This window comes from Phoca vitulina, unplaced genomic scaffold, assembly GCF_004348235.1.
Source record: "Phoca vitulina isolate PV1807 unplaced genomic scaffold, GSC_HSeal_1.0 scaffold27, whole genome shotgun sequence".
NCBI classification, from domain to species: domain Eukaryota; kingdom Metazoa; phylum Chordata; class Mammalia; order Carnivora; family Phocidae; genus Phoca; species Phoca vitulina.
Window position 1 is genome coordinate 10,507,715 of NW_022589730.1, and position 12,083 is coordinate 10,519,797.

Consider the following 12,083-nt stretch of genomic DNA (forward strand, 5'->3'; position numbering starts at 1 on the left):
CCTCTCTCTGCCCCTCCTCTCAGCTCATGCTCTCTCTCTCTCTCTCTCTCTCTCTCTCTCTCTCTCTCTCTCAAAAAATAAATTAAAAAAAAAAGAAAAGAAAGTACTTTGTGTCTATATTAAAATCAAATCTAGTTGTTCACTTTGCATAGGTGTTTTATAACATATCTTCCATTTAATGAAATCGCCAATTTCTATTAATGGTATTCTACTTGAAATATATTAGTTCCAAACCCTACATTCTTTAGAAAATTTAATCCTGTCTCAATGTAACTTTTGCATTTGTGATTATCCTTTTTCTGATACAATAATCAGCATAGCAAATGCTGACCCGCACCTGCGCCCTTATGCCATAACACAAGCTCTGGAACATGGTGTTGAACATTTGCATGCAGGTTGAAAAAGCACAGTTGCAACCCAAAGTGGAACTTTGTGGTTGTGGTATCGAGACAGGAGACAATATCCCGTAAAAAGTTAGATTCTTACGTACACACTAGAACACGGATGAAACTAGAGGACATTATGTAAATGATATAAGTCATTCACAGAAGGATAAATACTGCATGATCCCACTTATATGAAGTATCTAAAGTCGTCAAACCCATAGAAGCAGAGAGTAGAATGATGGTTGTTGACAAGGCTTGGGCCCGGAGATATGGGGAATCGCTCAATGGGTATAAAGTCTCAACTATGCAAGCTAAATAATTCTAGAGATCGGCTGTACAACATTCTGCCTATCATTTACAATACTGTGTTACGTACTTTAAAATTGAAGAGGGCAGATCTCATATTAAGTGTTCTTAACACAATTTTTAAAAAATGCTTAAAAAAAATTATTTTTGGTTTTGACTCATGTTACAGAGGTATCTAACATTTATTTAGCAAATGGCAACTAATAAAGTTTGTTCTTTATGAATTTAAATATGAAGTAAGCATAAACTAGACATCACATAATCAATTTAGTTATCACTGGCATTACTTGTAATCTCTTTCCTACTATCCTTCCCTTGTTATGGTAAAAAGCAACGAACATGCATACGGTCCCAAAACTGTATCTTTCTGAAATTCGTGGTTGTCTCCTCACAATAATTGCATATGTAAACCTTAAAAATACTAAGTTTTTTAGACATCAATCATAATTTTATTTTAACTAAAAACAGCTTTAGTAATCAGCATATAGCTTAATATTATGTACCTCATAATAAATAACAATAACTATAACAGAATCTAATTATAAATTTAATAAAATAAGTGTATTTAGGTAATAGATAAACCAAGGAGAAGAAAAGGATTTTGATTTAGACATTGCCCTCTCTTTCTGTATTTTACTTGATTCCTGAGCAGAAAAACTGAATTAAGAAGCAGCCAGGAGGCATAGACGCAGAGTGGAAAAGCTCTTCTCTTTTTAGTAACTTTTGTGCCTGTTTTAAATTGATCATTTGTTTCATCAGCTAATCCCCAAGTAGAGGGCATGTCCTTTCCATTTGTAGGATTCTCTTACAGAAGTTGAATTCCCTCCTTATCACCTCAGGCCAGTAAGTATTTTCCTTTTGCTTGTTGTTAGGAAAAAGGAAAAAAAAAATGGCTCATACCACTTGCTGGAGCTGTCTGCATTTTAATCCAAGCCTATGAACGGACATCAGAGTGCCCTTATGATATTTTGCACAAAAGGCTCAGTGTTCATGGCTGTACTCAGAGAACCCAAAATAGCATTCTGCGAGCAGTGACATACGGGTGGTGTTGTACTAAGTGCACAAGCGTCTCCAGCTCAGAGCAGTGTAGCCCATGTCCAGCCTGAGGAGAAGCCCGTGAAGAAAAGTAAGAACCATCTCTCTTCCCTTCCTCATGTGTTTGTCATGAATTTTGAATTTCAATTTTTGCAGAACTCCTAGAACTTGAAGATAACACAGGTAAGGATGTGATAATTAGGCATATTTGAATTATATAAATTGTCTCTTAATGAATAATATAGGGCCAAAAAGGACTTGAAAAGTGCTTTGCTAGTTTGTGTTTCATAAGGGAAAAAAAAAATTCTAAAAAATTTAAAATCACAATGTGTATATTGGACTTTCTCTAAAACAAATATTTTTGAGAACAATTGGCCATCTCTACAGTTCGGACTGAGAAAAATAAAAGTTGCTCATTCCAGAACATTTAAAACGTTAAATTTCTTGGGAGGAATGTATCCCTACTGTTTCTTTTTCTTCCTCTAGGATTTTGTTTTTTAATTTATCATGTATTTATCTCTGTACTATTGGATGCTATGAACAATAAAGTCACCTTAAAGAAACAAGAAAAATATAAAGTAAATATTTTAATATAATTAATTATTTACTTCTTAGGAAATGATATTCAATATGGAGCTTTCCGCATATCTGAATAAAATTCAATGTTTCTTTGAAGGACAGTCGATTCTCAAAGTTGACCTATAGTTATTTTATTTTCTTCCTCTTTGTCAGTTGTTTTGGCTATCGAACTTTTTGTTGACATTAGAAAAGCCTTAAAGCAAAAAAACTTAAGTAATTAAGACTATGATAATAATAATAATGAAAGTAAACAATTGGATAAATTATCAATACAGATACCTACATATTCAAACCTGCACATATTAATTTGCAATAAATTATATCCATCACATGTAATAAAAAGCTAATTCATCAAATATGAAAGACACACAAAAATATGAAAGACATAAAAGTGTAAATTACAAAAATGCAAATTGTGAAAGGTATTGAATATTGTTTCAGTTTTAATTTAATTACAAGTATTTTTAATAGGGTTACTAATTTAAAAAAAAATATTTCAATGTAAGTTTGCCAACGGGATTTAGTAAATCTGTAACTAGCATATAAAAAACACATGAAGAGGTAGCAACAAAAATATCTAAATAGAATGGCAAATGTTTTCTTCATATAAATTTACATTTTAGCTCAAGGAATTCATTTTTTGAACTAATATATCTATAGAGAAGACATTATTTATGTAAAATATTTACAAATTTAGTGGTATATATTTATATTTTGGATACATTTGCAATATCAAGTAGTGTAATAAAATAATATACATTTATATAATATCCTTTATTCCAAATTCTAAATATTTCAGATGTTTAAGTAGCACACATATGCAAATATATATACTTATAATTTTTAGTTTGGAAGTATTTAAATTTTTATATAATGTGGACATTTCTGTACACCAAATTTTGTAACCAATAAACGTATTCCCAAAAAGGAATAAACATTATAAAATTTAAAAAGTTTAAAATTATTCAATTTTTACAAATAACCAGTTTATAAAATCTAGAAGTCATCTCTAAATGACTTATTCCTTCATTCTTTATATGTGTTTTCTGCTTTACCAAGGCTTTTTAACAATGACTGAAATGTTTCACATCATTATGTAAATTATATCTTCATTTTCCATTCGCAATTTTAGTAATTCTTTACTTGTGCCCTAATAAAATATTGAAATATTTATACTTTTATGCTTAAACCCACTCTCTCTCTACCTCTCTCTCTCTCATACACACAGACACACACAACACACATAAACACATACATACACACAAACTGTAGAAGTCTTAAATGATATTTTATCTATTCATATATTTTGTTTTGTTTTCCCCCTTAGAATCTTTCCAATGTACTTATCCCTGGGAACTTTTTTAAAAAATTAATTAAATTATCATAAATTAAGATGCTTTAAAATGATTTGCATAAATGTTTCCCAAGCATTCTTAAGAAATCTGACCCATCTTTCAGGAATTTGTCCTAATAGAGATACATATAATTTGATAAATGTTAATCTATAACTAAATATAAACTGATATTGAATTTTTTGACACTCATGCTCTTAACATATACCCTTTAAATATTGTTATATTCAAAGTTTTACAGAGTAGTATTTAACATGTTACTGAGTAGTAATAGAATAGAAATAAATGTATCACATGATTTAAAAGGATATATTGGTCTTTTCATATACCTTTTTTTAGACTGGGATTTATTGCTACTGACCTAATGTTTGAGAACCATGATAACAAATATGAGAAAATGGAACTTTTATATTTTGTTGTCATGACAATTCCCTCTAATATTTATGATGTTCCAATACCTGTATCTTTACTTTGGCATAACAGATTGAGGATGAAAAATAAACAAACATGAAACTTAATAACCCGACATGAATCCTTTCTTTCTAGCATTGTTTTTGACATCTCCCAGATTTGAGAAATGAGTTACTTTTGCCAAAAGTAACCAGAAAGACGACCAGAAAGATGTTTGACACTTTTTAAAAACCCATACTGTTAGAGTTTTCAACTTTCATCACCACTCACTAGAAAGAATCCACCTAAAATGCTCTAAAACCTGCCTTTTTACAACTTACAACAAATCAATTTCTTTTGGAAATGATGCATGCCCTCTTGAAAATTCTGATATGATTCAGTAAGAGCATTTGTGTCTCACTTTAAAAACCACTTTAGAATTAGTAAAACAGAAATGTTTTTGTCAGAAATTCATTGCATTAATTACTCAATAAAAGACATTCAGAATCATCAAAGAATGTTTTAAAATTAAAGCAAAACATATAATTGAGACTTTGCTTTGACATAGCAAGTCAAGTTAGAAATGTTAGTATCGGACAGTGACTTATCAACATACAGGATCAGTACATCTACATTTTATAAGAACTTACATGATAAATGAACTTGTAAATTTGTAGGGTAGTATATTAAAGTGGGAATAATTTTGGCACATCAATTATGGCTCAAAATAACCCAGGTAATTTTCTCTAAGTGCAAAATTTAGAAATGTTATTTCTGTAGAACTGAGCAAATTATACATACATAAATCATAGAACAGGAAAATGCCACCATTTTTTCTGTCTCTAAATTGGATTATAGCTAAATTGTTTCCAGGAGTTTGCCACCTATTTTATTTTTTTAATCTCTAGTGGAGACTCTAGTGAAGGTTCTATGACATTTTTTTTGCTAAAGAGATAATACTATGAAAATCAGAGAAACATAAAATGTAACTAGAACATTAAAAAGATAAAGAGAAAAGGGTATAGATGCATCTTTCTATAAACTTTTTAATGGTATTGTTGTTTGTTATTAAGGAAATACTTCATGACAATGCTTGAAATTGCTTTTGAACTAGTAAAGCAAAATATAACCATTTCCTATAATATTGGATGAAAAATAAAGGGGCCATAACATTACTTTTCAGATGGATATAATTCTCCTCCTTCTCCTCCTTCATAATAAGGCTTTTGTCTTTGTGTCCATATAAGACATTGGTTTTTCTTTAGTTATTTTCTCTCTTTTATCCAGTGTCTGTAAAACATACCAATTCTAAAGGCATATCAGGATTTGACTCCAAATTATTGGTTAATAATAAATGGACATATGTGACAATGGAATATTACTCAGCCATCAAACACAATGAAATCCTGCTATTTAAGATGACGTGGGTGGAGCTAGAGTATATTATGCTAAATGAAGCAAGTCAATCAGAGAAAGACAAATACCATATGATTTCTCTCACATGTGGCATTTAAGAAACAAAAGAGATGAATGTAGAGGAAGGGGAAAAAGAAAAAGAAAAAGAGAGGGAGGCAAGCCATAAGAGACCCTTCAGTAATAGAGAACAAACAGTGTTGATGGAGGGAGGTGGGCCTGGGATGGGATAAATGGGTGATGGGTATTAAGCAGGGCACTTGTGATGAGCACTGGGTGTTATATGTAAGTGATGAATCACTAAATTCTACTCCTACTCCTGAAACAAACAAACAAACAAAATTAGGGCCAAATTTTTGACCCAGTAAACCTCTTTCCTGGGACTTTATCATACTTAAATAATCTAAAAGTAGATGAAGAAGAGTATCTAGAACAAAAGGATGATAAATGATTGAGTAAAATAATATGCTCTATATCACAATAAAATAATATATAGCCATTAAAAATGACTATCATAAAGACTATTAAAAATGGGTATATAGGGCGCCTGGGTGGCTCAGTTGGTTGGGCAGCTGCCTTCGGCTCAGGTCATGATCCTGGAGTCCCGGGATCGAGTCCCACATCGGGCTCCCTGCTCAGCAGGGGGTCTGCTTCTCCCTGTGCCCTCTTCCCTCTCATGCTCTCTGTCTCTCATTCTCTCTCTCAAATAAATAAATAAAATCTTTAAAAAAATAAAAAAAATAAAAAAAAATAAAAAATGGGTATATGTGTTTGCATGCACACGCATATGTGTGTGTCTGTATTTGTCTATGGACAGATTTCAAAATATATGTACATATATATATATTCGTTTGATAATTTCAAGACTACATAAATTATTTGTTAAAATTCTATGCCATTTTATTATTTTCTGTCCCTTCTATTTTTTTTAATTTTTTAAAGTTTCTATTTTAATTCCACTTAGTTAACATACAGTGTTATATTAGTTTCAGGTGTATAATACAGTAATTTAACACTTCCATACATCATCCTGTGCTCATCACAACTGCACTCCTTAATCCCCATCACCTATTTAACCCATCTCCACACCCACCTCCCCTTTGGTAACCATCAGTTTGTTCTCTATAGTTAAGAATTTGTTAAAAAAAAAAAGAAAAGAATTTGTTTCTTGGTTTGCCTCTCTTTTTTTCCCCTTTGCTGGTTTGTTTTGTTTCTTAACAAAACCACATATGAGTGAAATCAAATGTTATTTGTCTGTTTCTGACTTATTCTGCTTAGCATAATATTCTCTAGCTCCATCCACATCATTGCAAATGGCAAAATTTCATTCTTTTTTTAAAGCTCAGTAATATTTCAGTGTGCATGTGTGTGTATCACATCTTCTTTATCCATCCAGTAAATGGACATGGGCTATTTCCATAGTTTGGTTATTGTAGATAATCTGCTATAAACATTGGGATGCATATATACCTTTGAATTGGTGTTTTTGTATTCTTTGGGTAAATATCTAGTAGGGCAATTGATGGATTGTAGGGTTGTTCTATTTTTCATTTTTTGAGGAACCTCCACTGTTCTCCAGAGTGGCTGTACCAGTTTGCATTCCCACAACAGTGCAAGAGGGTTCCCCTTACTCCACATCTTTGCCAACACCTGGTGTTTCTTGTGTTGTATGCCATTTTATATAATGGATGACATATATAAAGTTACTTATATGAAATTTATATTTAAACTATTTTAAATATATGAAGCAATGTTATTCAGTGTATGTGTGTATTAAACCAATGTTTAAAACACACAGCTCTTAAATCATAAGTATAATTTTTATGAGATTATGTGACATTGTATTCTAATTGAGCACTTGCATTGTAGGGAAAACAGGAACAAGCAATACACTTTTAACACTGTATATATGTAAGTTAAGTGTCCAAATTTTAGTAAATTATTAGCTGCTTTCTACATATTAAGAAACAAAATGATTTTAGGCTTGCTGGATTAAAAAAAATAACATGAGGGATTATTTAACATAAGAACATCATCTCTTCACAGAACATATTAACTCTTCTACACATTGATAAATGGAGTGGCTCATAGTCCACATAATGTAAGTTCTAAGGGGAAAAAAAGACATCTTTTCAGTCAATAATCAACTCATTCATTCATCAGATTATACTGAATGCTTTTACATTTAAGCACTGAAAGGAAACATGTTTGTCTTCTCTGGCATCAATTACAAAGGAATCAAAAACTTAAAGAATCTATCTCATCTTGCTTTTTAAATCCATTTGTACCTCGAATTAATTATACTCATGATGGTTTTCCTTCCTGAAATTTATATATATTTTTAACCCATCCCATCTCTTGGAGGTACACTTTTACTATTTTCTAGATTTACAAATGTATCTCTTTTAATTTTTCCTATATAAGTTTTATTTAGAATTAAAGTGATTTACTCAACTCTCTTATTTTGGGAATTTTAGAGTAGAAGTTTATTTACTCTGTAATCATGCCATTCATGTTAAAGGGATTTTAAAAAATCTCCCTTGTGAGATGTTTCCAATATTATGTTTACTAAAGTACATTACTTGATCATTCTTTGTACATAGCTCATAGAATACAATCATAAAATGATATCCCTAAAATGTAAAATAGTTGTTTTTAAACACTCTGCTAAACTAGTGCATCTGGTTTCAAATTTTGTCTTCAAAATATATTTTCATGGTCACATACTCTAAACAAATTCAACAGGATGAACTTTAAAAAAATGTGGACTAGTCAAAAAAAATGTGGGCTAGTCACTAAGTTATTTTAACTTATATTCAGAAAACAAAAACATAAAACAAATGATATAGAATTTTTGATTTATATGTTTTATGTAAAGAAACTAAGAAAGCATTGAGTTTTTTATTATACAATTTGAAACTAAAATCATTCTTTTTTCACAGAGGTGTTTGTGCAAAAATATTTTGTACCAAAATAATTACATATTCTCATTTATTTTTTTAAAACCTATCCTTTGAGACAAACATTCCGTATTAGGATCCAAAATTTATTATAACTTTACTCTAAAATTTTTGTGGATGACTATTGAAAGATTAAATTAAACTCCTTATCAATTCATTTTTTTCAGTTTTGAAATTGATTTGAGTATCATTTTAACGCATGGAATAATCTGAGAGATTAAAATTTCGAATCTCCTGAATTTATTTTTTAACTCTCAAGTCATAGGGAAGTGGTAAGAAAATGATTATAATTATATTATTGTTCTTTACTTATATATAATTATAGTTATTATTAGTATTATTCATAATAAACAGAATTTACAGAGTGGTTACTTTGGTGCTTGGTTTATTTTTTTCTTTGCAACATCTTTGCCTGTTATTGCCCATTTAATTGTCCTACAAACAATCTCAAAAACTGCATTTTCTATCTTAAGACATTCTTCCTTAAATCCAAACTCCCCAGTGAAGAGATCTCTGCTTTTCCTCTATTAGCATCGACTTTGAATGACTCATCTACTCTTGGAATTCATCAGTTCTAGACTAATCACTCTTCAATCCACTCTTTTCTGCTTCAATCACTCCTAAAACTTCTCTTTAGCTATTCACCAAGATGTACCATTTTTTGTTTGTTTTCCTTTTAATTGACAAATGGTATAGGAAATCAAATCTGGGCACTAAGGGTGCATGTTAATTTTGGTGATAGGTGAATTACTGATGATATTGGTGTGGCCTCTTTTGGTGGCAAGTTAAGAAAGATATCGATTTCATGTTCATTTGTTAACATTGATTTTTCTAATTAAATACAATTCACTATGGAACTTTACTTTCCTGAGACCATGAGTGTTGTCAACTACTAAATCTTTCTACTATACAACTTTAATTGTCATAATCCTGTGTAATCTCTTTAAACATTTGAGTATATATGTCAAAAATTAACTAGCTTCAACAATTAGTTTTATATTTTTATGCAATAAATAATACATTGGTAAACAGTGTTTTGGACCAAATTTTCTGAATTCTGATTTGTTTCTTTAGTATAGACTTTCAGACATGAGTTCAGTAGATAAAATGGTGTGAAATCTTTAATGCTCCTGAAACATATTTTCTAATTTAAAAATATCATTTCAATTTATTTTGCTGGTATGAGAAACAGTTCATGACAAGAAGTCATGGATTAAAAACTTGGAGATTATAGGAAATAAGCGTATATATTTGAGAGACTTAAGAGGTAGACCTGACCATAAATGAAGCTTGAATATGTATGGAAGGTAAAGTAAACATTGAAGGGGGATTCCTTATTCAAGTGCCAGTTTTTGAGTGGGTACTGGTTTCATTCAGTAAGAGAAAGAACAATGAAAAGGAATGAGGAATAAAAGATAATGGTTTCTATGTGGGACATGGACTTTGAAATGCCTCTTGGAAAGTAGGTCTATAGATAAAAAAAGAGATAAATATGGACTGCTGAGAATCCTTTGTGATGCTTTGGTATATAGACATTAATTGAAGCCATAAAATCTGCAGATATTACCACACATATAGAATGAGCAAAGCATTTCTGAAGAATGGCACTCTAGTATTTAAGGAAGAGAACAATAAAATGAAATAGAGATTTTGAGGTGAAAGAGGAACTTGAAAGTATGTAGAGCTTTGCAAGCCAAAAAGAGAGAATTTTTAAAAAGGGAATTGCAATTATGATGAAGGCAACAATACGCTATGCCACTGTAAAGTTAATTTCAAAAAAGAAAAAAAAGAATTTATTGAATTTTGTTAAAGAAATAAAGGGTATCCCTCTTGACCTGGATGGATTGGTTGCATTGTAGTATTGGGGGGAAAAGCCAGATTGCATTTTTCTGTAGATTGGATGAGAAAAATGTGGAGAAAGTGAATGGACATTTAATCCATTTCTCTGAGATTTATTTTTTTTTTTATGTTGTGCCTTTCAAATTAATCCCCTAATAATCTTTTTTTATCCTATTTTCTATACCCATGCCTTGTTTTCCTACTTTCTTAAAGATTTTTCTTCAAATTTATCTTTCAAAATTTCTTCCTACAAACACCTTTAAAAAATAGCCAGGAATTACAATTCCTATTCTCTAAGTACTCTTGTTAAAAGCTTACTATACTTCTTTCATTGAGGAAGTATCTTCTTTTATTTGTTTAAGGAGCTTTTGGTCTTCTTCCTTTCTTCTGTTGTTGTTGTTCTCTGCCACTCCTGGCATTTGTTTTTGCTTCTTTTAAGTTATATTTTTATGCTTTGTATTTGTTTTGGACTTTTTGTTTCAACTGGCATCTTTCCCCAAGAGGAACCTCATGTATATATAAGAATAAGGAAAATAAAAATTGTTTGGGGGGCGCCTGGGTGGCTCAGTCGTTAAGCGTCTGCCTTCGGCTCAGGTCATGATCCCAGGGTCCTGGGATCGAGTCCCACATCGGGCTCCCTGCTCGGCGGGAGGCCTGCTTCTCCCTCTCCCACTCCCCCTGCTTGTGTTCCTGCTCTCGCTATGTCTCTGTCAAATAAATAAATAAAATCTTTAAAAAAAATAAAAAAAATAAAAAAAAAAAAAAAAAAAAAAAAAAAATTGTTTGGGAAATCTTTTTGTATAAGTGGTGAATGGAGACTGAATACTGTCAGAATTCATTAGATATTTTTCTAGCAATGACAAAGGTGATTGATTTAGAGATCCTGAAATATTACAGTTTTTCTCTTGAGGATATATATTTCCCTATTAAAGAAAGTTGATAGGTAGACAGGTAGGTAGAGAAAGAGAGAGAGAGAGAGAGAGAGGGAGACTTCAACTTACAAGTTGATAAAAACCAATTTTTCTATATTTAGATGTGACAATGGACCTATACATTAATGATTTTATCCTTCTGATATCTCTGAAGTATCTTAGGTCCTGTGACTACTTATATACATTTCTACTCCTGTCTCCTACTAGATCCTGACATTTCATATAATAGAAACTGTACACATTAGCCTTGGGTGTTTTAACCTGAAATCATTTGTAATCTTTAAGAAATATTTCCCATTCCCAATTGCCTTGAGTTGGAAAGAGCTCTTTCCTGAATGATTTAAACAGTATGCATATTGACAGTTACTCCTTTTATTTTTATTCTTGTAGCAACGGGGACTTACTAGTGATTCTCTTCTGTACTTTAGGAAGAGATTAATTAGAATTTTCCAAAGAAATCTGGGATTAGAAATATTTAAAGAAATTCCATGTCTTTATGATATAATGATAACTACCTTTATTGAATATTTGATATGCTTCAGGTCCAGCTTGTTATTTTTATGTGACTTATCATAGCATACCTAGAAGTTAGGTATATTATCTCATTTTGCAGTTGGAGAAAATCTGAGAGTGTTTAAGTACTTTGACTAGTGTGTTGCAGCTATAATATTATAGAGGCACAAATCTTTACATTTTATACAGATTCTTCTTAATGGGCAGCATTAATTTAATATTAATATTAAATGAAGATTTAACTCAGTAATATAATTACAAAAAAGAACCAGATAGAAATTATACAGTTCATTTGACTTAATTCCTATTCTCAATCTGTATTACTTATAAGAACCATCTACTGTAGGTATAATGTGGCAACCAGAAAGTTACTATTGC

The 12,083-nt window shown here is 31.0% G+C and overlaps 1 protein-coding gene across 2 annotated transcripts in view; it reads left to right on the forward strand.

The window, feature by feature from the left end:
* Nucleotides 1-1,741: 1,741 nt before the first annotated feature.
* Nucleotides 1,742-12,083, forward strand: part of CDH19 (cadherin 19) — a 106,934-nt gene continuing 96,592 nt past the window's right edge. The window contains exon 1 of one of the 2 annotated variants that reach the window (XM_032422681.1): nt 1,742-1,910. The gene's annotated coding sequence lies outside the window, so the exon portion shown is untranslated. The remainder of the gene's footprint in view (nt 1,911-12,083) is intronic. The other variant, XM_032422682.1, reaches the window with a different exon arrangement.